Here is a 23387-nt window from a genome sequence, read left to right as displayed (position 1 = left end):
TCACTTTAGCATTGCCTAAGAAAGGCTCTAACGGGGTGGATAAAATTTTAACCAAAATCCAGAAGCCCATGGGGACAGGTGCAGGCCATGTTTGCCAAAGCAACATGGTCTGTTGATTATGTCCTCTCAGTCTAACAGATACTCAATCTCCCTGGACTGGCATCAGAAACTAAAAGATAGTTAAAGTTCATCATTTTTGTTCATACTGTGGCATCATCCTTGATGAAGGTAAAATGCTGCTCAATGCAAGGCACATGCCAGTCTAAGACACATATTCTGAGAGTTCCATAACTTCTCTCCTCCTGTAATTAAGAGAGGTATGTCTCAGGACCTTTACACCCACATGGACTATGATAGAATAATACTGCTACCTGTGGTGCAGTAGCTTGAGTGTTTGTGTATTTTGACAGATCCTGGATCCAGATAAGTAAATGGTTGTAATATTCTCCTTGCCTGGTCTGGTGAGTGGAGCATCTGTGTGTTGTACAATGGAGTCCCATATGACAAGGGACCTGGGTAAACTGTTTGGTTGCCTTATTGGCTTGGTTTTCAGGGGTCCATTGGGTGTAGGCTTGCTTATGGTGCTGCTTCCGTTGTATGCATTAGAGATTGCTAAGGATATGGATTATTGTTTGCAGGCTTAGGAGCTCTTTGACATTTGGAGATTCTGCTTTTCAGTGCATCAGCATAAAATGATCTATGTTTGTGGACATTATGAGTGGTAGATCTAGTGTGTGTCTACTTGACAGCCTTGTTTTGTATGCCACATTTTTAGCTGTCTCACATGTCTCACATACTGTGTTGGGTTCTTTAAAAATTATAAGGCTGTTAGTGAACATGAGACAATTGCTACAGTGTCTCAGGATGCCCATAACTACCAATCTGACTACAGAGACATTTGGAAATGACATAACCACTGGACCTGTATAAGGGTGTTGATAGGTTTGAGAACTAAGTTTTACAGAGATCTCATAGAGTGGTCTCTAAGGTTAGGGACCTGAAATGAATAGTGCTAGGATATGGTATAAGATAACCCTGAGATATGGTGTTAGTGCTATCTGATACCCAAAATAGATGCTCTGAGCATAACTTTGTGCAATGTATCACTAAATTGCAGGTTATAGTCCTAGTTCTAATTTTATAGGTAAATTCTATGTTTTCCAACATAGATAGACAAGACCACTGCCTACTGCTACTAGACTATTGTGCAAGCTGGCAATGCATTGTTACAGGCATTTTTCCTTTGTAGTGTGACTGTGGTGTTGGTATATATATATATATATATATATATATATATATATATATATATATATATATATATATATATATATATATATGTCTAGGACATTTCACTGAAAACACATTTCACCTAAACTCAAATTAGTCTGCACTTTTCACTGAAAGCTCAATTCACCTAAAACACAATTCACAGAAACACATTTCACCTAAAGTTGTAGATGGCCTTGTCCCCACTGTAGTGCAACCCTGGACTCCACTGTAATGCAACCCTGGAGTTAGTATATCTAGTAGGGGGGTGTGGGGGGGCGTAGCCCCCCACATATGTTAAATATTTTGAACTATATACATGGATACTTGAAATTTCAATATATTACTCTTTTCCAAACATGATATCTACTTAAAATATGTGGAGGGCTATGCCCCCCCACACACACCCTACTATATATACTAACTCCAGGGTCACACTACAGTCAGGAGAAGGCCATCTACAACTTTAGGTGAAATGCGTTTTGGTGAATTGAGTTTTAGGTGAATTGTGCTTTCAGTGATTTGTGTTCAGTCATTTAAGTTAGGTGAAATGTGCTTTCGGTGAAATGTCCTAGACCCATATATATATATATATATATATATATATATATATATATATATATATATATATATATATATATATATATATATATATATGTATATATAAAACTTAGAGAAGTGTGGTGAGCAACACCTATATGGTGGATGCGAGGAAGGGGGGGGGGGGGCTTGCCTCATGTAAAAAAATATATATATTGTGTGTTTTTATTATTTTCAACTCACAAGTGTTTTTATTCATTTTACAGAAACCAGTGCGTTGAACAAGCATACTTTGATTGCTTGTCAGTAAACCATCCTCAGGATGTGGCCTATTTCTTTTAAGTGAGCCTCAAGCTTGCTTAATCAAGTTTCCCATAACAATGTTTTTTTTTTTTTTTATTACAAGGTAAAAGCCTACTTAATCTATTTGGTGAAAGCAGCTGTTTTCAAAGAGCAATGCATTTTTCCTAACATCAGCAATTATGTCACAAATTCCTAGAATGATTATCATAATAGTTCATCTAGTGCAAAACTATCTCTTCATTGTAATAGTAAGCAGGAAATGAAGTTACTTATTTCACATTGTTAAACCTCCAGTAATATGTGAACTTATGGCATATTTTGTGGTTTATTATGTAAATCAGGTTCTCATCACTGCTTTATCTACTTCATTCTTGTGCTTCATTCAATCTTATATTTAAATAAAAATATATATTTACAATTACATAAAAAACAACTAAACACATGAACATGTATTATTGATGTAACCTTCAAAATGCTGTAGTTCCATATTTGGACAAAATGTAAATGTAGCAGGATTTTGTACTAGACTATCTAGTTTCATTTTGCTTCATATACTGCATATTCTACCTTGGTTATGCATGCTGGTTAAATGCATTTCATGTACACTACATTCATGATGTTAATAATGAATTCTTATACCATGTGATCAGCATGAGGACAGTAATTTATGTACTTTGTTTACCAAACAGAAGGTGATGATGAGATCTCCTCTGCACATAGCACAACAGAATATTATAAACGTTGAATATATGAATATATTATTAACAGAATAATGACAAACATGTTGCTTACATTGGATGAGCTTGTCCAGAGCCCATGGCTACTCCATAAACTACTGAAACAGTAATATTTTGTAAACAATTGACTATATTATGAATAGCTTATGATCTACTTTTATTGCTAATACTGTATCCTGCCAACATCTTCATGATATGCCCCCGGATTCACAAATCCTCCGTGTAAGACTAAATAAGTCTTACTCGGAGACTGCAGTTGAACGGTATGACATCAGCATGCCATGAATATTCATGAGGGCACACTGACTCTACTCCAAGTCTAACACAGACCGTGCAGGAAAGCAGGGGGCATGTCCGACTGCCGAGCAGTCTAAAGGTTCATGCCCCTGCAAGTGTCTGAAATGTAAAATGTCAACACACAAGACCGAGTCCACTCAAATGTCCATGTACCCAACACTACACTCCCTGACATTGTAAACCCCCAGCACAGTTATAAAAAGTAAAACATTAAATTTTTTTTTCTAATTCTCGATATAGCTGCCCGTATTTGCGCGTGTGTGCGCAGCTGTGCCCATTGCTTAGCTGCAGTTAGCAATCTCGACATGGAAGAGTATAATAAGGAATGTTTATGCAAATTATGCCAAATAGCAATAGAGTAGTGGTAGAGCGTTCGCACAAAAAGGAGGCATTCACAGTTTGAGTCCCACCACTCCCCTTCCTATTTTATGTTCTAAATTAGTATATGAAATAATTCCTGACATATATATGATTAAAATTTTACTAAAAAGCATTGAAATGGCCTATGTATCAGTGAGCAAAATGTATATTTATAAAGGAACCTGACATATAATTGCCCACAGTTAAGCAACGCTTTACCCAGCGCAATATAGTTGCCCGTAGTTGCCCGTAGTTAAGCAACGCTTTACCTAGTGCAATATAGTTGCCCATAGTTAAGCAGCGCTTTACCTAATGCAGTATAGTTGCCCGTAGTTAAGCAGTGCTTTACCCAGCGCAATGTAGTTGCTCATAGCTAAATAGCACTTTAACCAATGCAATTGGTTTGCGCGGAGGTGGGCGCCGTGCCAACCAGTGCACCGTCGGGCAACGTGCAGCAACATAGAGCAAAGTTGCCTAAACACAGCCACACCCCCTAGCCTGGTTGGACAGTAGTAAAATAAAAAGCAATGACAAGGTTCAAACCCAGGACACTGTGCACCATAATCAAAGTACTGAACCACTAAGTCTTGACAGCTTAGGATAAACAGCCACTGTTAACATACATATACTTATAAATGGTAGATTAACCATTGCTAAGCAGGTCTATAGTCAGCCGAGAATTTTCAAAAACGGCCAGTCACAAAAAAAGTGTGGGAAATGCGGCATATTTAAGCCCCATAGGCAGGAATACTCGCCATAACTGATTGTAGCTCCCATCTGCACTTAGAATGGCTGGTGCTGGAGAGGGAACACACTTTAGAGTGCAACGCTGGGGCATCGAGGAGTCAAAATACATGGTTTGGTTCCTTGTCCACTGTCATGAGTCAAGACTCCTGCAGGGCCAGTTCCAAGGGACTGAGTACAAAGCAGAGACTTGGAACTGGTTAGCTCATGACCTCACCAGTGTCACAGGCATTCCTCGGACTGGTGAGCAGGTCCGTCACCACCATGCAGACCTGAAGAGACAGAAGCAGGACCTACTGAACCAATGGATACAGGAGGCCTGTGGGATGCAAGATGCCCCACTACTGAGTAGGAAGCCATGGAATGCAATATGTAAGACATGCTAATTTTTTCTATATAATGGATAGGTATGTCTCAATATCCCTTCATTTACTTCACAGCTGCAGGTGTCTGTGCTGTGAATCAGCAAGCCTATGCAGATAGGCTGCTAAGGCTGCACCACCAGGCAGGTTAGTAATTATTCTGCATGTATTGTTATATAAAATAGGTGAGAGAGCCTGAAAGAAAGTGTTGTAGCCCAATAATACAGCCATAAAATGCCCTGAATAATTCCTCTGCATGTACTGTTATATAAAATAAGTCAGAGAGCCAGAAAAAGAGTGTAGTAACCCATTAAGAAAGGTAAAATATGTCCAGAATAATATCTCTGCATGTACTGTCATATAAAATAAGTGAGCAAGTCTGAAAAAGAGTGTTCTAACCCATTAATAAAAGTATAATATGTCTTGAATATGTCTTCCATATGCACTGTAATATCAAATAAAGGAGAGAGCCTGTGGAAAAGTGTGTAATGTAATTAATAAAGGTATAAAACCTGCAGTGTGTCTGTGTCACTTACTTTGAAATGTTGTTGTACCCTTGCATTATACAAATAGTACACACAGTTGGGCAGTCCCATCTAAAGTGGTTGATGGAAGTGCCAGTAGCTGTGAAGCATACATACAGTCCTCAACAGTCAGTTACTGGCTGGCATGCATAAGTAAATCTGGAACATGAGTAGCTTGTTAATTTGTTCCCCAGAAATGTGAGTGTGCTACATGAAATGTAGGGTTCTGTACAAATGTAACTTAAAATGTCATGTGAACACATCCAGATATGTAGATAAAGAAATATAAATAAAATCAATAAGTATGTAGCAGTAACATCTGCATCTTGGACAGTTAGTATGTCAGATATAGGTCAGGTATATCATGAACTAGCCAAACCCATTACACAACCTAAGGCATGTTGGCAAGTGTAATAATACATGTAGGGGATATACACCTGCAGTTAATAGGAAAGTAGTGTAGACTAAAAGTACTTATAAGATGGTAATTGAGGTTTCTTTCTACACCCTACTGTATGTGCATAAACAATGCAATTACACACCTCAATAGGTATGTGTAATCTCAAAACATTTGTTGGGACACATGTCCTATTGTTCTGTAAATATCTGCATTCACTTTGATGCATGTGCCCTGTTCAAATACCACAATCATGGTGGCCTGTTGCCACCAATCATCCCTGCATGGTGTTGGAATGTCCACCGTCGTTCAATATATGCATGTGTTATGTTTGCCGTTCAACTGTTGGAACCTTGGTGTGTCGGGTTAATGGGAATATTACTGCATGCTGTTGCAACTAATTTGGAATGCTGTTGTTTATGTTGTAATTAAACACACCTAATCACAGAACGTATGGGAAGGCCGGTCCCAGCGGACCTACCTATCCCTCCTCAGCTGGCGAGTGCACCTGGCACCAGCAGATCCGGTGCCCAGCCCGGGCTCCCCTCCTGCACTGGTCCTGTGCCACCTTTGGTGAAAGCGTTGCAGGGGATGGGGTTCATCCCCCCATGCAAGCATGGGTGGAGAAGGGCCACCTGTCACCCTTCGAAGGGTCCGGGTTGTGGTGCATAGGGAGATCCAGCGTTCAGTCGCTGATCCCCTACACCAGCTCAAGGTGAGAGTGGCGCATTTCACAGGTGAGCCTGCCCATCCTACGCAGCCCCCAGCACAGCCACCCTCAGGGCTGTGAAAGTGCAGTGGTGACTGCCCATGGGTGGGGATCTCAGTTCCACTGTTACCATCTGTGGGCTCATGGGCTTGCGATTTCCAAACATCTGTCCCTGTCAATTGTGTTCACCCACCCCATGTGTCATACACCGCCCCTGTATGCGTCCTGTTTGTCTTGTCTGTTTTCCTCCCCAACCTACCACCCCAAATATACCTACTTCCTCTACTTCCTCTACCTCACTTTCTACTCTCACCTGAACAAAAAAAAAGGGCAATCTGTACCTACAAAAAAATTACGCCCCATACATAGCTGCCCATTTCGCACACATGTCCGCTGGACATGTAAACTGATAATTATAATTGGCGGTACAACATACTTTGTTGTCCTCACCCCTCTCCCAGGGGTGGAAGGTTTCAAATTTCACTGCAAATTTATTGCATATGCACAGCTGTTGCTGGTAAAGAAATGGGCAGCTATGGACCTTCCCTACACCCGTCCTGCACATCCCAAGCTTGTTTTCCTACTGTCTTTCCCTTTTTATGCCCACTTTATCACCACTTTCCTATCTCCCCATTTTCTTTTCTTTCAAAGAAATTAGCACAGGGGTTAGCGGGAGTAAGCACTTTTAAGCAGTAGTAAGCGGGTTTAAGCGAGTGTGCACATGTGTGCACTTAGCTAAGCATCGCTAAATGTCACGCAAACCCATGCAAACCCGCTTACAACTGCTTAAAAGTGCCTTAGTCACTCCGTATGTCAGGGCCCTTGTTCTGCTCAGCAGCAAAATAAAACACTTCTGTCAGGCTCCAACCCCAGACCTTGGACACACTAGACTGCATGAAGTACCACTAAGCCACAGAAGATATACAATAACTTGGTGCTGAAATAAATATATCATGCATTGCAATGAGTGAATGTGAAGGAAAAATAGGAAGGCCATAACACAAAGCTTGTTCTATGAATCTTTACCAGCAATTGTTGTGGAATTGCATTACATGAGTGGAATATGAGAAGCAGCCATTCTAGCAGCAAATAATGTTACAGAGGCACTTTACAACCCCCACACAGTATCATAGCAGGACAAATACTGGCATATCTGATTAGGGCAGAGGCCATACTTCCTAACTGTTACTACTTTTCAGGGATGTCCCTGATTGTGAAACATATTTTAGCTGTGTCCCTCTGAATCTCTCTGAAAAGTAATGACGTAAGTCAGAAAGGTGGGGTATTACACAATGAATACTGACAATAATGACAGTAGACACCGCTTGTACTTCATAAAAGGTGTACTAATCCATATTCACTGCTTCACTCAAGTCTACACTTACTGTCTCTATTATGTGTAAGATGTACCTCACCTTTAACTACCTATCCCTGACTCCATGCAAAGATGTATCTGAGTGTTTAATAGGCCTGGCAGAGGCACAAACACACAGGCATATCAGTTATTCTGCTGTTACACACTCTGCAAATAGCTTTGGTAGGACTTTCACAAGCATACCCTTATGTAGGAGTACAACACAGAAATACCAAAGTATGTAGCCATGTACTGGTAGCAACTGACTGTAACAATGCCATTGTACCAGTGCTGAAAACACCTGTGAGTTGCGCAGACAAAGAATAACAGTGTAACATCTGGCTACCATCTGGATAGGTTCACAGTTGGGAACTATGCAGACAGACCAAATGCCTTGATAAACTAACAGGTACACACCAATCCTTTAAGTCCAGTAAGATAACATTCACACAATAATACATAATGCTCTCTGTATATCAGCACCCCCCCCCCCACATGCACAATTAAAATATACTTGTGTGTTTAGGGTCTACCAAGGATGTAGGTAGGCATACTCTGTACTGGAATTGTCCAGTTGTCCTGAGAACCCTGTGCTAATGTCAACAATAAAAAACACAAACCCTGCAGAAGTGAGTACATTAATATTCACAGTATAACAGTTCACAAACAGTTCATGTCCCAAAAGAATACTTCTGAATTACTACTTTTGTATGGCAGGTAATTATATGAGTAGAAAAGAAACTACATAGTCACATAAATGTTGTGTAAGCATTTGTAGGGGTGAGTTAAACTCTACACCGATAGCTCTGTACTGGAAGTGGCAACAGTCAGGTCTGAGTACAACATGTACATCACTGTCTACAACTCTAGCTTCAGATATAAGAAGTATACCAACCTTCTGACTTACAAAACGGTGTCCACAGCAAACAAGCATGGACCCCACTCTGGAAATCTGAAAGGGCTACGCCTACATACCTTAGCAATTTATAGCATTGGGTTTCTATGACAGTGAGTACTGCAATTACCACACAGCAGGCTGTATGCATTTACCAAATGTTGTGCACCAATTGGTGCAGAGGGCATTACATGCACATGTGCAGATACCTATAAAAGCAGACTGTACTTTCTATCCCCACATGTAATCATTACATTGCACGTGTCAGAGACTATAGAACTCCTGGAGAGTGTTGACAAAAAATATTACTTAATAAAGAAATATTTAATGAAGTAAAAAATATATATACTTAATTACTAACTAAAAATATTAATTAAGAACAAAAATACTTAATTAATAACCAAAAATAAAACTTAAGTAAAAAAAACCTTACTTAATTAAAAAAAAAAAAAAAAGTTGTCAAAGCATACACAGACAGACCTGAAAGTGACAAACAGGTATGTAACAGATATGTAGTTACCGGCAAGTAATAGATGTTTATGAATAGTACAGTGCATACTCTGAAACATGCACATATGGCACCAGTAAGTATGTATGCACTGATGCCATGCATAACTACTGCCATGGGCAAATTAGTGTGTAGCTGTGTGCAGTGGGACATAACTGTGACATATGTAGCTCAGCATTATATGTCAAACATGTGATCATGTTATCTATGTTCTTTACAGTACTGAGTATAATGGCAGTTTGGGGGAGTAGTGCAAACACCTATATAAACTTGGATGTGACAGAGTAAGACATGCATGATAGTCAAATAATGTGTAGCTTAGAATTGGCAACTGCTGTACCAGGCTAGCATAGTAATATAGCATTTGCAGCTATATATACTCCCTGTACTATTACTGTATGCACACATGTGTAAACTGTCCATGTTGTAGCAAGGCCCAACAGGTCATCCGTGAGGTGTACGGACTTAAAACAGTGTGGACCTTGTGTGTGTATGGCACACACATATGGAGAGATATTTATGTGTCCGATATATTAGCATCTTAACATGTGCATAGAGCAAGGGACATAGTGCAACTGTTTGTGAAGGGTGGACATTTATATGTTGGTGCAGGTTGTTATGTGCATATTTATATGTAGATTGTAGTGTGTGGCAAACAAGACAGCATACAGTGCTGGCATATGACATGTGGTGTTTAAACGCTGTGGGTATGATTTGTTAGGTTTATAGTCTTCCAGACAGGGGTTCCTGCTAAAGATACATGAGCTGAGAATACCTTCCATGCATTCTGCACAAGAATGTGCAATATCATTACATAACTGTATCTCTCTCAACCTTTGCATAATTGATATTCCCACCATGAATGGTGGACTGTATATGTGCCTATCTATATATCTATATGTACACCAATGGATGTTCATATGTACGCTCAAGCTCAATGTTGTAAATGCATTGCCATCCCTTTTGTTAAAAACCCTGTACCCATGAACTACCACATAGGTGGTAGTCTACTCAACACCAAAAGTGTGATAAGAGACTACGGGACACAGGTGGACAGTAGTGTCCCTTTATGATAATCGCAGTGCCACACTAGTCATGTAAACTGTGTACGGTCCACATGTCATCAGAAAAGGTGTGTCATCCATGGAAAAAGAGGTCAGTGTTCCACTCTACTCATCAGTCATAACACTCATCATGGAGTACAATGGCCCTGTTGGTATGTACCTCAGAAGACATCTACAGCAACTGTAGAGGCCAGACACATACCTCACAAAGAGTATTACCAGACTCAAACAGATGCCCTATGCAGACTGTCTTACAAAACCACAGCTACACTGTGTTGCATACCGCCTACCCAGAGGCAACATCTGCCTAACATACAAAGCTATGCCAAACCCACAGGTGTTGGACATGCTCCATATAAACAGATTAAAATCCACACAAGCGACACACTGTACTGATCTAAACCTTGTAACGTTAAAAAACAGAACATGCTGGAGTGGTACATTATCATCTCAGACACATACCATACTCTGGAACTAACTACCTATCAATAGCAAATGAAGGTCCTCATTAGCAGTTGTCATGAATAATCATGATGATTGGATGTGAGCTAGGAAACACAATCCGGGAATCACCTCTGCGGCTCTGCATGACAGGGGCACATGAACCTAAATTACATGGGTGTTGAAGGGCAGGGTACCATATGGCTAGGCTTCCATAGGCCCTATGGATAATAGCCTATTAGCTACCTAGAACCCGATACACACACGCATGTACTTGTTGCATTACTTGCTATGTGAGGTTGACTGAGTGTGATGGTGAATGTGTAGATGAATGTGTCACAGTTGTGTATATGTGTGATAGCCTAGTGGGAAACTATTTATATCATGGTATGTAATGTTGTAGCTCTGATCGCAGCAAAAGATATGTATGCTATTGCTAGGCATGAAAAGCAGTATGGCATATGGTGTGACGTAGTCCCATGGTGTTGACTAGAGTGTGCCATTGTAGGCTAAAGTAGTACATGTATGCTTATTAATTGTTAACACTAGTGAATACAAATCCTGTATGAACTGTAGTACTACCTGAAGATGTAGGCCTAAACAGCACAGTATGTTGTATATTCACATTGCTTGGAAACACTGTTTTGTTTTTTACCTGTGGTCCTCACACATTACATACCTCAGGCATGAGGTTTTGTAGGTGCTGACACACAGTACTGTATGGTACACAGGTAAAACTCATCTGGGTTTCCATACCATTGTGTCGTGTAGGTATGTCTGATGTGTGTGTGGGTATGCCTGTAGCATGGCCTTGGTGGTATGTGTGTCACAGGATATAAGTGCATATCTAGCAACATGTATAGTGTAGTACAGCAGTATGCCACCTATAGTGATGAATGTGCACATATGTTACTGAGGGCTTTGCTATCAACAAGTAGTGTGGTGTACTGGTAGTACTGTAACTGTACTTTAACTTCATTTCAATGGATGACAAATGTCTGTATGCATTAGCTTCATATACACCTCCTGTGGCTAGGTGGTGCATTGTGTCACATACAGTGTGCCATGTACTGTTGTATAGTCTTACATACTGGTTTCACTTTGTTGCTGTGCAGAACATGGTTTGGTATATAGTATGTGTCAGGCACTGTCAGGCAGTTGTGGGCTGAGCAGTGATATGTGGTATTAAAAGTGTGTATCTACTGACAGCCAATAGGTTGCTATATATGGCATTTCATTGATGTCTGTACTTTAGAATGTTAAGTGTGCCACATGACTTGCTCACAATTACTGTTTTATTGTCTTCCAGGGACATGTCTCACAATAGAAAACCTGCGTATTCCCCTGAGGTGGAGGAAGTCATCCTAGATGCCCTGATACAACATCACAACCTGCTGTTCTCCAGAACCAGCCAGGACCAGCATGGGCACACTGCACTGTAGAAGGATGTTGTCCGTTGGGTGAATGATGTGGGCATGCATAACCGGAATTATGAGCAGGTACGCCATCACTGCAGTGATTTAATCAGACATGACCGGCAGCATGCCTCTGATGTCCACAGACAACAGCTTGCCACAGGTGGTGGTGCAGCAACACATCCATCCCTCACCAGAGTGGAAGAGCTGCTCCTCAGCGTGGTGGCTCCTGGCCAACCAGTACAACAGACATGTGTCATCATGGAGGCCTGAGTCACCCAGCACGTCGACTCAGAGCGTGCAGGTAACATGGCATATCTGTAGACTACTATTGGCTCGATTGTTAGAACATGCATTTATAAGATGTGTACTGTGTAGTCAGAAGATATGGAGCCTGGTGTCATGCAATACTGATAATTTGGAACATAATCTGTATGCCTGTGACTGTCACCTGTTGTATTACTGTAAAATTTCAAACACACAGCAGCAATGTCATAGTTGTTGACACTGACAAACTGTCTCATATACTTGTAGGTCCCTCTGGTGTGATAGCAAGAAAGCAGACCCATGCCGGTGAATGTTCTACATTTAATATAGCATATAACATGTGCATGTCATAGGAGAGTTGTAGGCCATATACACATGTAAAACACCTACACATAATGCATGCTCTGCATGTTCTCTGTGGGACTATGCACATCCCAGTAACATGAGTAGCTGCCTCAAACACATGCAATACATAGAGCATCCCAACCAATTGTGGTACACTGTAGTGGACATTGTATAGGCAGAGTCAATACACATGCACACAACATACACCACTTTGTCATATGCAGTAAGTGTTAATATGATACACATGGCGTATGTAGACACCTGCTGTAAGGTCATACTCCAGTATCCCAAATGTCATCAACACAGCACACATACTATACCTGAGGGGTAGAGGCCTGTCATGGGGTGGTGTGACATGCTTCAACACACAACACATTCATGTTAGGCAATGCTCCCTATTGAACACCTTACATACCCACGTAACAACTGGCTGTGAAATGGTTAATGTAGCCAAAGTGGTGCAGGTCAGGTACAGCAAGATAGTTGCCAGTGTGGCATACATTAGTGGCCTTGAGTGACCGCATGATGCTGCCTGATGGTGGCTCATGGTACTACACTACATTCAGTTACAGTAACTACAGTACTACACATAGCATTCATTGCTATACACCTGACAGTTGTGTGCATCCGGCCATGGTATGTATACCTATGAGTGATGGTGCACAGGACATTGGAAAGCATTTCAGACTTGCACAGCAATGTTGTGTCCATGTACACATTGTGTTCCAGGGTGAGGCCAATCATTAAACAACATACATGCATCAAAGACATGTATACTGTTATCAACAAGGACTCTCTACACTCGCACTGCATGCAGTTGAGCAACACACATCCTGCATGCTGACACGTGTGATAGGACTCTTTGGCTTGTGATACTGTACTCCACCATCAACCACTAATGAGTATGTTCCGTATTGCTGTTGGTGTGTGTGTGTGTGTGTGTGTGTCAACTTGACTGAGTAGTGTATTTGTGTGCATGTGTGCATGTATTCATGTGTTCATGTGTGCATGTGTGCATGTGTTCAAGTGTGCATGTGTGCATGTGTTCATCTGTGCATGTGTGCATGTGTGCATGCATTCATGTGTGCATGTGTGCATCTGTGCATGTATGCTAACATCCTGTACAGATGGTAAAGTGTGCTTCCTGTCTCCCTCTCACAGGTGCTGAGGTATTGTTGGATAAGTGCAACAGGGAACCTGAAGTCACTGCCACAAATAGTGGACATGATGATACATGTGTTGTGGCACAGACAGGTTTGACAGCGTCTGTCATTGGTCCGCCAATCGACAGTACACAGCTTTCCACCCCATCTATGTGCACATTCATACTGCCAATACATCCCTCAACACCAATGGCCTGAGCTGAGGAAGAGCATACAGTAGGCATTGACCAGGATAGTGTGGTATCTATGGCACATGCAACCCCACACAGCAGCCATACCCAGACACCTGGAACGGTACCACATAGGCATATGTCCAGGGGTTCTTGTGGGAGCACTGCTGGTCATAATGCCTCTGGCAGACGTGCCCCCACAGGTCTCACAACCTCAGGTATGTTCCAGGCTGTAATGCAGGCACAGGCACATATGGAACGGTACACCAGGCAAGGGCTAAGGGCTCAGAGGTCTCTTAACACCGTTATCAATGACAGTATCTGTGACCTTGCTGGTGCCATCCGTAATTACACCGAGGTCATTGATAGACATTGGGGGGAGACACTAGATGTCCTCCGCAATGTTATGTCCATGTACCAGGACAGTGCAAGATGGATGAGACATCGATATGGACGTATGCCAGCAACATCATCAGTTGGTAGTCGTCGCAGATGACACACAAGTCCCAGCCACTCCCGTAGTGGCAGTACCAGCCCCAGCAATGTTGGGGCTGGGCTGTCAATAGACCGTCCTAGACGACCATGTGCAAGTGGCTCTGGCCAGTCCCAGCAGGGACATGGGTCCAGTCGACATCCCTCTGCCTCTGACGATAGTACCCAGTCTGGCTTAGTACCCGATACTGTCTGTGGCACCCCTGCCAAACACAGGTACTGTGTTCATGGCCGGAGACAGTGATCGGTACAGCCTGGCAGGTACATTCTGTGGCTGTCCCGCAACCTCCCGTATTTGGCAGCCACAAGGTGGAACTGTGTGCATGCAGACACACACACATAAACCAAACACCTAGGGCTAACACATACACACACACATTACATCAACACTGACCCATACTGTACTGTTGTCCCTTATACACACACACACACACACACACACACACACACATGCACACACACACACACACACACACACACACACACACACACACACGCACACACACACACACACACATGTCGACTGGATGGGTCATTGTCAGGCTCTGGCAAACCAATAACACACCCTGTGCATATGATGAAACCGTGCCACCTCCTGTCATCTGTGACACTGATGCAGGAACAGGCTAACATGGTGCTGATGCACAGGGTGACTTAACAGCAGTGTAGCAATGTTAGCATGTTGTCAACAGTAAAGTGTAATGATATCCTTGTAGGTATATCTGAGCAGGCATGATGCATTAAAGCTATGATTATCAATGTAGTATTGTTTACACCAGTGTTAATTCCAAAAATGTATTGTCTGCTCATGTGCCACTTGGCTGATGTGTGTGGTACTGGCAGCATGTGTTGGTGAGTGGACGGTACGTGTGTGATGTGCGCAGTACAGATTTGCAGGTGTACATTTGTGAACATGGTGGAGGTACACTGTCTGCATGTACGTGCATGGTGGACACATGGGAAGGGTGACATGCCCTGTATTACACAGTGTTAACACTTCATATTTCCTATTGGTGGCCAGTATGCATTTTACTACACACATGTTACAACTTGGGTACACAGGTGCGTATGACATGGTTTGACACTATGCTGTGGGTGATACTGTTAATATCGGTCATTGGTTTGCATTCTGGTAGTATACATAACCTCAACAGCCTGATTTTAACCGATCGTTAGATGATATCTTGACAACTGACACACAGATGTAGGATACACAGTAGCATTTGAATCCTTCCGGTAATATACTATACCAGTAACCAGTGGTATTGACCGCCACACATTCCTGTGACCACTCCTGTTTGGCATGTAGCCATCCTAGGTACAAGCAAACACACTAAAGTTATGTCCGTCCACATCTGCTAATGCATACAGTGGCCTACAATGCATTCTCCAGATGAGACACATCCTCCACAAGGGTATCATACAGACAGATACCTGTTGACCAACCTATGCTGTGAAGCTATAAGCCAACTATAGCATAGTCATCCACATTTACTATACATAGTATCCTGACAGTACCACATTGGTAGTAGCCCAAATCAAGTAGCAGGGGTACCGATGTGTACATACAGCCACATGTGATGTCATCTGTCCTTTGGTATTCACATTTCCAAAGGTATGCTGATGTCCCTCAATGTATCACATAAGCAATAAGGGGTCTGTATGCATATCCACTGAGTTGTTGTACACCTATAATGAATGCCCATTATTGTCAGACTGTGTTGTGTTTGAACATGTCTGAAATATACCCCAGGCATGAACCCTCATTCACACTATTCCATAGAAACTGTCATGGGTGTGTGTGACACAGATGACCTAGGCCACAGATCACTACAGTGGCTGGCCTTGTCACATACATACATATGTGACCTAAGGTCTGAGAAGCAGCAGCACAAACTGTCAATGGTAACAGATATATTCGTGTAGAAAGCAGGCTTCACACCTATGAACTAATTGAGGTCACAAGTACATATATGTCTTTGCCAAACAGTTACCAATTGAGGTCACATGTGCATATATGTATTTGCCACACAGATATCTGAAGTGTGCAATGCACATACTGTTGTTTTACTGATATGTCATACAGTAGTAAAAGCAAAACCCACAACACATTGATCAACAGTGTCACACACACACACACTCAGCAATTGCAGGATTCAAACCCCTACCTAACTATGTTATGATACTAGAAAGATACACATTAACACGACACACTATACGCTTTACTGGGAGTTTTCATTTCCACTACTGTATATGTGGGATACTGACATCATCAGACCTGCCAAAGAAGAATTTACCTCTTCTAATGTGTTTTCCAAGTCTCCAAAAAGGGAACTCCTCTCAATTGAAATCACACACATACATCCCCCCCCCACACACACTCAGCAATTGCAGGATTCAAACCCCTACCTAACTATGTTATGATACTAAAGAGATACGCATTAACACAATGCACTATATGCTTTACTGAGTGGTTTCTTTTCTCCTGCTATATTTGTAGGATGCTGACATCATCAGACTGGACATGGTAATGTGTGTGCACTTTGTTTTATGCAATCCCAGGAATGAACCATGTGAGTCAGCAGGTGTTAACAGCTTGAACAGGACTCCACAATTCTTAGCTTGTGTGATCTATCTGTGGACAAATTGCCATTCCTTCATATGACAATACATATTTATGCACAGATTATTGATTTTGTGGATACGACATGTGTCTGGGATGTTGATAAAGGGCTATTCAAAGTCTATGTGGGATGTGTGTAGCTCCTTTCAGTGATGTATGTCCTGGCTGACTGCCTTACAAACTGTCTAGCAGGTTTGGGAACCATGATCTGCCCATGAACATACCAACGTTGGTAGGGTTGTGTGTTTGTCAGCTTCCAATAGCTCTGTTTATGACTTCAATCATGATGGACTCCATGGCCTTGCAGATCAGACTTCATAGGCTTATAGGACTATAGTTCCCATGGTCTGTTGTGCACCAACACTTGTGGGGTGTGCCATATGTTGATGTAACACATTCAACAGTTTCAGATCCTGTAGAGAGGGTGAGGCTCAACAGACTGTTCTGGTGCAGGGTCTGTTTGTTCTGTAGTTCACTTATGACACATATAGGGAAACAATGTAATCCAATTGATGCCATGTTTTCAGCTTTGGGAGGAGCTGTTTACCCATTCTACATGTGATATCTCCTGGTATGATGATAGGGCCTTTTGTCAGTGGGAGGTGGGTATGTATGTATGGGCCTGTCTGACAGGATGTCGGCATTGTCAGTCAGGTACAGTTGGCCCTGACTCAGGACATATATGAGTGTACATTGCTATTTATGACATAGCTGAAGGAAGTGTCATGGTTCTGTCTGGACTCCTTCGCAGATAATCTTTCCAAAACACCGACAAACCTGAGCACTAAACCCCTGTTATATTCTTTTACACACTCAACACCCTACTGATCCTTTGTGATCAGTCAACAGAGTATTTCATCATAATATCCTGGCATGTCCAAAGGTCGGTTTCTTGTGTACTCTCCAGTCCAGCTGGTGAATATTGGAATTTTGATGCAATGTTACAACTGCCTTATGTACACAGACAACCCTCTCCTCCTCCTCCCAACAAACTCAGATATATGTGAGAGATGCAACTATATAGACAAACAGGAGGCTGAGCTCTCTCAACCCATGACTGGCACAGTCTATCAGGTAGTGAAGGTAACCACACACACCACAAATCCAGTCTCACATAGACCTATAGCGACAGCAAACAAAATACATTACCACACAAAAACATACTCAAAGGCTCTAAATAAAACCTTCCTAAGCAGCAGAGACCTCCAAAGCAGACACCAAACAACTGCTACCCCACAACAATACCCACATATCACATAGTTCACAAAGTCAGTGTGCCACACAGTCACTGCCCTTAGGGCTAAACAAGACACCTAATAAACTTGTAATAGGTGACTCTTATTGTCAGACACACTGACGTCCCACTCACCAGGCTGAACAAGGAGAAGGTCACTTTGAGCTGTCTGTCGGGTGCCAGGATCCGCCACATAACACATGCACTCAGGTCACTCCAAAGCAAGTACAAATAATGCTCCATCATTGTCCATGCTGGTGTGAATGACCTCAGACATTCCTCCCTGGACTACATGACAAGAGACATAGAGGAGCTCTCTGATCATGTAGCCCAGGCCAGTATGACCCTGACCTTGTGTAGCATCTTACCCTCACCAAGAATGATTTCACAGTATACAGACAAACTGATCACTTTTAACAGTTGGCTAACATATTGGTGTCATTCAAAGGGGATCCAGTGTCTGTCAGCCTGGGATGACATGCTCGACATAACACATAGTTTCACTATGGATGGCTTGCACCTGTCACCCCTGGACTTTCGAATACTGGCTAAGGCTCTTGTCACCCCCATAGTGCCTTTTTTAAGCAAGGCTCAACAGACAAACCCACCTCCATAGACAATACAAGGTAAAAGAAACTAAGGGTAATGCTGCTCAACACCAGATGTCTAACCCTCAAAATGCATGCACTCAAGACTCTCCTCAGTATGGAGAATGTCAATGTCTGTGCAGTAACAGACACCTGGTTCAGGCTCCTGAAAGCACCCCAGCACTACCAGGTTATATTTCATACCATGCTTTTCGGCCACAAGACTCGGACTGACCAACAAAAATAGGGGGGGGTATCCATATACATCACAGATACACACACCTCCAGGTTAGTAGCACTGCACAAAGCATTGGAGAAAATACATGTGCAACTAACAGTGGGCAAAACTGCCTTTCAGTTTGTAGCCTGCTACAGACCACCCTCCCAAACTCAGGAACCCCACTCGGCTTTCCTGGGAACACTGGAGAATATGAAGGTATCTCCAAACACCATTATATTGGGTGACTTCAACTACCCAAACATTGACTGGGAATACTACTCAAGCCCCAACACCCTCGCCCAATGGTTGCTAGAATTTATAATCTCAAATGCTATGGCACAACTGGTCACCACACCCACAAGAGGGGAAAACATATTGGACCTGATCATCACCAACATGGGGACTCTATGTTCCACACCAGAGGTATACCCCTCATTGGTAAGGTCAGACCATACATTTATCTTACTGGACATCCATATCCCATCCCCACCCCCATCCTAGGCAATCTCAGTGAAGAACTTCTCAAAAGCAAATGTCACACTTCTCCAAACTGAGGTGGTATCCTTCAAAGACCCTGGGACAGTGGTAAATATGACTCAGACCACTGAATCCTTTACAAATGCATTCTATGGACACCTACTGGAATACATGGATCATGCTATCCCAAATAACAACAAGACTGACTCCTCCAAAGGCAGGGGAACCTGTCTGGTGGACCCCGGCCATAAATAAGCTATACAACGAAAGGAGGAGGCTACTACATGATAGAGCACAATCCCAAAAAGGGAAGGCATCTCTGATCAGTACTAGCAAGAAGCTACGATCACACATGAATTCATCTAAGGCCCGCTTCTAAAGGAAAATTGCACCAGACACTAAGGACAATCACAAGGCCTTCTTTAGTTATGTCTGAAACCTGGGTGGAAACTCCCAGATATGCTGTGAGTTACTGCATAATGACAAAACATACACTGAACCCACAGACATTGCCAACATCCTGGCAAACAGGTTCAGTGCAAATGTCTCACCCCCATTCCCCTAAAGAGCAAATGTCCATCCCAACAGAGTGTAGCCTCCCTGACATCACAGATGAACAGGAGAGTGCTGCCCCCTCCAAAGCAGACAACACAGCATCAATGGGACTGGACGGTGTCCTGGCCTGCGTCTTACATGAGCTTCATGATGAACATAACCCTCACATTAAGTCACTGTTCAATATCAGACTTACTACAGGATATGTACCCAAGGAATGGCGTACAGCAACAGTGGTCCCGCTCCACAAAAGTGGTGCCACAACGGACCCCGGACACTATCACCCTATAAACCTGACTAGCCTGGTCTGTAAAAAAAATGGAGCGTATCGTCATGGAACTCATACACAAAGACATTGGGAACCTACAGACACTGGATCCTACCCAATTCGGCTTTGTTGTGGGCAGATCTTGCCTCTTGAATGTGGTCAACTTCTTTAAACAGTTACCAGGTCCATAGATGTAGGGAAGGTAATCCACACAGCCTACCTGGACCTCGCAAAACCCTTCAACACAATACCCCACTCGGGCATTATACATAAGCTCACCAGCTTCGATATCGACACATATGTCACAAGATGGATTGCTAACTGGATCAAGGATAGCACCCACATGGTCAGTATTGCAGGTGTCATGTCTGACTCTACACCAGTTACACGTGGCGTCCCACAAAGCTCAGTCCTGGGACCTCTCTTGTTCAGTAAATATTTCTCTGATGTACAGGCTAACACAGGAGGAATATGGCTGACCATATTCGCAGATGACTGCAAACTGGGTGCCATAATCAACTCTCCAGCTTGCACAAGCATCCTCCAAAAGGGTCTCACAGAGATGGATAACTGGTGTCAGAGCCATGGCCTACAGCTAAATGCCATTAAATGCATAGTCATCCCCTTTGGGAATAACAAAGTGCCCACACATTACCACATAGGTGGTAATCCATTAAGTACGGTAGAAGTTATTAGGGATTTGGGGACACGAGTAGTTAGTAATCTCGCCTTTGACAATCACATTGCCAAAGTGGTTAGACAGACCTTCTATATGGCCCACCTTATCCCAAAATGTTTCACATCTAGATCAAGTGAGGTCATTGTGTCCCTATACTCATCAGGCCCATGATTGGATACAATGCCCCATTTGGGATGTACCTTACCCGACACCTGCAGCAACTGTAATGGCCACAAAAGTACCTCACCAAGTGGATCTAGGGACTCACACAGATGCTCTGTGCAGTTCAGCTAAAGTAACTCCAGCTCTACTCACTTGCTTACCACCTACTCGGATGCGATCTGTGCCTGTTGTTTAAAGCCATGTCCAACCCAGAATTAATGGACATGCTCCACCTCAGGATATCCGAATCCCTTAGAGCTACATGCTCCAGGGACTTAAACCTCAGCACAGATATTAATAGGACATGCTGGAGGGACAGATTCATATCCCAGAGGCTCCCCTCACTCTGGAATGAGTTCCCAGTCCCGCATAGGCAGAGCCCCCCATGGACCCCCTACAGGAGACATCTTGACGAGTGGATGGGTGACCTTATGTTTACCACTGGAATCTCTTCTGGGTCCCTGCTAGACAGAGGCACAATAAACTAAACGTAAAAGGGCTATCTTGTGTGACCTACTATTCACAGGCACAGTCTACTAATCTAACAGGGTTGCGAAAGCCAAACACACTCTGGCTAGGCTTATAAATGCCCTAGGGCAGATAGCTTAGTATCAACCTATGAACCTATGATAATGTTCGGGATGCACATTGTTTATTGATGATACTGATTGCAGGTTTTTTATCTTCTTTGCTTTCCCATTTTCTATGAACAACCTACGTATCTGCAGAACATATTTGATTATGACAGGGTTCCACTATATTATATATGTGTCTGTTGTCATATAAATGTGTGCACAAGGTGGATTGGTGAATAGTGTGAGGTTCCTGGGTTAACACATGCAACTGCCGGATATGTGTGGCCCACTGCTGTACTCAGACATGGCCTAAGTGTGTGGGCATGCCCAGTTTGGCCTTTCATTGTTTTGTTGCCTGACATTTGTCTCATTTATTCAAGTGTGTGAGCATGCCCAGTGTGACCTTTCAGTATGTTGCTGTCTGAAGTCCACTACATTTGTTGATGTGTGTGAACATGTGTTGAAAATCAGGTTCTATTCTTACTGCAGGGCTCACCTTTGTGTCATAACTCAACAGGGATTATGCTGTGCCTGCAGGGTTTCCATGAGATACTTTGCATAGACCTATCAACATTTCTTCATACAGGCTGACCAGCGAAATACTGTCATGGTTTAGTGGTTCAGTACTATGACTATAGTGCACATTATCCTGGGTTCGAGGCCTGTCATTGCTTTATATTTTCATACTGAGCAGACCAGACTGCTTAAGGGCCAGTAGAGCAAATATGAGCATGTTGGCTTTTGTTCAGCTATGCCCAACTTAGACCAAGCTTGTCCAACATTGCTGAACGTTAACTAACATTGCTGAACGTTGCCCAATATTGATCAACATTGAGCACTGTTGTGCTAGTTACTGTGTGCAATTTTGTTTACATACATTAAAAGGTGGTAAAAGCTGTTTAGCACTGCTTTATAATGCTTAACACATGGCAATCATGCCTCAGGTGATGCTGCAGGGCTGCCTATGTCAGATGCACATACTACACTCCCTGTACATGTTTGAAAGCAGGTAGTGTCAAGTTAGGCATCCCTTTTACTATATGTGCGAGTCAGACAGAGGAATCATTTCCAGGGTTCCTACTAGGCCAGTGTATGTGCTATGCATTGCCTCTTTGCCAAGGCCAAAGCATACTGGGCACGCCTGCTTCTGCCTACTGGGGCAGGCTCAGGTTGTTCCTCCGAGTCACGCTCTGCCTGTGATGGCCTTGGCAATGGTGGGTAGCTGTTTGGCCCGGGCCTATGCTGCTCCTGCTGCTTTTTTCGCAGGATCATATTATGTAGCATAGCACATACCATGACAATTTGGGTACATGCAGTTGGTGAGTACTGCAAGGCTCCACCAGATGTGTCCTGGCACCGGAACCATGACTTGAGCAGCCCAAACACACGCTCGATTACATTTCGTGTTTGTGCGTGTGCCTCATTATGGCGTTCCTGTTCAGGTGTGTGTCCGTTTCTGATGGGTGTCATCAGCCACGGCTCCAATGCATAGCCAGCATCCCCCACTAAGTGACCATGAGGGATGTCCCCATTTGCAAATGTCTGGTACAACTGTGTCAGATGCCAGATATGGGAATCATTGTAGCTTCCAGGGCAGCCAGCACACACATTCAGTATTATGCCCTGGGCATCACACACAACCTGGCAGTTGATG

This window comes from Protopterus annectens, chromosome 10.part0 (assembly GCF_019279795.1).
Source record: "Protopterus annectens isolate FY-2018-M chromosome 10.part0, PAN1.0, whole genome shotgun sequence".
NCBI lineage: Eukaryota > Metazoa > Chordata > Ceratodontiformes > Protopteridae > Protopterus > Protopterus annectens.
Note: the sequence above shows the minus strand (reverse complement) of the source record.